The following is a 2916-nucleotide window of genomic DNA, read 5'->3' on the forward strand; positions in this document are numbered from 1 at the left end:
GGCTCAGCTCCTCACACCCCTGTGACCCCACACGGACACACGGCTCAGCCCCTCACACCCCTGTGTGACCCCACAGCCCCAGGGTGGGCAGCATGGAGAGGCATTCAAAGCAAATCCCCTTGTGGGGACGCAGGAACCTGGAGACTCACGGCCAACAGGGAGCAGGGGCAGCGCAGGGCCGCTCCCCGCAGGGCTCCAGAGGGATCTGGCGGGAGGGGCACGTGAATCTGTCCCGCGGGATCCATCCAGACCATTCCCTGCGCTCGGGGCAGCGCTGACGCAGCCGGGCCACTGCTGCCGGTGCCGCCGGGAGCCGCGGCTCCCCCGGCACATCCCAGCTCCCACAGCCCGCCCTCGCCCCGCCGCTCCCGGCCCGGCCGGCAGCACCGCCCGGAGCTGGGCCAGGGCAGGCTCAGGCTGGAGAGCAGGGAAAGGTTCTTCCCCCAGAGGCTGCTGGGCACTGCCCAGGCTCCCCAGGGAATGGGCACGGCCCCGAGGCTGCCAGAGCTCCAGGAGCGTTTGGACAGCGCTGCCAGGGATGCCCAGGCTGGGATTGGTGGGGTGTCTGTGCAGGGCCAGGGGTGGGACTGGGTGATTCCTGTGGGTCAATTCCCACTCAGACGTTCCATGATTCCATAAAGCCCCGGCTGCAGGATCAGGGCAGCACAAGCCCCACACACCAACGAAGCCGGGGCTTGTCAAGTCGGGAACCTCTGGAACTTGGCAGGTGCCCAGAACAGGGGTCCCCGCAGCCCAGGGCTCCCCTCAGCCCCCCCAGCCCAGGCTCCCCGTCATGCCCTAAGGGATCAGGCTGGGATGGATCCCACCTCGCCACCCCCCGGCTGCGGGACAAATCCGATTTGCGGTCAATCCCTGAGCCGTCTGGGCAGTGCCCCAGGGCAGCACGGCCACTCTCTGCCAGCACCAAAAGACCCCCACAATGGGGGACCAAGCCCCCAGGGAAGGGACCGACCCCAATCACCGAGGGGCCACAGAAACCAGAGCTCAGCCCCACCCAGGTTGCTGGGGAGGGAGAGAGGGAATTATTTCCAGGACAAAAGCAAAGAGAAAGGGAAGCTCCAAAGGGCCGGGACTGGGTGTGGAGGGGGGTCCCCGGCCGGCTCAGGCTCCCCTCCCCGGGACCCCGAGGGGCTGGGTGGAGCCCCCCAAACCCTGGCCCTCCCTCGGGGGGTTCGGCCGTGGGGCCACAGCTCCCTGTGCCGTGGGGACACCCCGGGGATCCCACAGAAGGGACCCCGCAGCCTCTGCGCTCCCTCCCCCCGAGGGTCTTGCCCAAAGGGGGCAAATAAAAGGCGAATATTTTGTATCACGTGTTGAATGGCCCCGACCTATCCTGCAGAAGCAGGGCTGCGCCACCCCGAGACCTGCCCCGGGTACCCCACAGACCCTTAGAGACCCCCTGAGACCCCCCCGGGGATCCCACAGACCCGTAGAGACCCTCCTGGGGCGCCCCCGGGTACCCCACAGACCCTTAGATACACCCCTGGGACCCCTCCCCGGCCACCCCCCATTCCCCCGAGATCCCCGCAGGTGTCCCCCCTCCCCAGGCCCGCAGGGTCTCGCAGTGAGTGACCCCTCGGGGCACCCCACATGCCCCAGGGACCCGTCCCCAAAACCCGCGTGTCCCACGGTGACGGACCCCCGACACGACCCTCACCGCTCAGCCCCCTTCGTGCTGCTCCATGTCCCGGCCCGGCAATACCACCACGCCTCCTCCGCCTTTTCCTTTTCCGCCTCCTCCTCTTCCTCCCTTTCTTCCACCTCTTCCTCTTCTTCCCCCGCCCCCCCCCCAACCGCGCAGCGGCCCCTTTAAGAGGCGGGGCCCAGCTCCCGCGCGCCGCGAGACACGATTGGTCCTGGCGGCAGAAGCCCCGCCCCCTCAAACGCCCCGGATGTCGGGGCGGTGCCGCGCCACGGGCCGTTCTGGACCCTTCCGCGGCTCCCTGCCCGGCCCCCGCCCGCCCGGCCAATGGGCGCTCGGAGCGCGGCGCCGTTCCGCCCAATCAGCGCTGAGGGAAGGCGGAGCGCTGGGGGGAGTGGCCAATGGAAGGCGGAAGCGCGGCGGGCGGGGCGGGGCTGGGGCGGCGCGCGGTGGTGGCCGGGAGTGCGCGCGCGGGCTGTGACGCAGCTGCGGCCCCGTGAGGCGGCGGCGGCGGCACCGCGGGCCCGACCCGGCCCGGCCGCTCCGAGCGGCGCTTCCCGGCACCTGCGGTGAGCACCGGGGCCTGCTCACCCTGCCGTGCTTAGTATGGTTGTGGCGCCGCCGCCAGGCCTTTTGTGCCGGGAGACCGGGTGGTCCCGCGGGGGAGGGCCGCGGGGAGGCCCCGGGACGGAGGAAGGGCCGGAGGAAGGGCCGGAGGGGAGGCGGGAAGGCCGGAAGGCCGTGAGCGGGTGGGATTTCTCGGGGGGGGAGGGACCAGCTCGTCCTGCCCCGGCAGTCTCCGGAGTACTTCCCGGCTTTGGGGGTTTTTTAGGCCTTTTTGGTGGTACCGGTGCGGTTGGAGATTCCGGATGTTTTCCACAGGGGATACGCGGCTTTTGATGCGGGTAACGGCCCGGCTGTTCCCGGGGCCGGGAGTTATTTACTGTCATGTTAATTAGTCGTAGTTTAAAGTTAGGTTGGTTATACGGGATTTAAAGTTGTGTTGATGACTTGTGGTTCTTTGGGTGGTTTTACGGGGATTTTGTGTTGTTGCTCCTACAGTTCAATTAGAGCCCTTTGGCGCGGGGGTGCAGCGAGTGGGAGAGAAATGTTGTGTAAACCCTCGAGTTTTACTAATTCTGCTCCACCTCTTGAGTTCACAGAACCCTGAGGCTGGAAAAGCCCTCCCAGCCCATCCAGTCCAACCTGTGCCCGATGCCCACCTTGTCCCCAGCCCAGAGCACTGAGTGCCA

The 2916-nt window shown here is 67.9% G+C and overlaps 1 protein-coding gene across 1 annotated transcript in view; it reads left to right on the plus strand.

The window, feature by feature from the left end:
* Positions 1 to 2111: 2111 nt before the first annotated feature.
* The window catches only part of LOC121672264 (nuclear pore complex protein Nup98-Nup96-like), a 35866-nt gene continuing 35061 nt past the window's right edge, over positions 2112 to 2916 (plus strand). Inside the window, 1 exon segment of the mRNA XM_042044867.1 lies at positions 2112 to 2232. The gene's annotated coding sequence lies outside the window, so the exon portion shown is untranslated.

This window comes from Corvus kubaryi, unplaced genomic scaffold (genome assembly GCF_017639235.1).
Source record: "Corvus kubaryi isolate FWS band 111438036 unplaced genomic scaffold, C.kubaryi_AGA036_p1.0 46026, whole genome shotgun sequence".
Taxonomy (NCBI): Eukaryota; Metazoa; Chordata; class Aves; order Passeriformes; family Corvidae; genus Corvus; species Corvus kubaryi.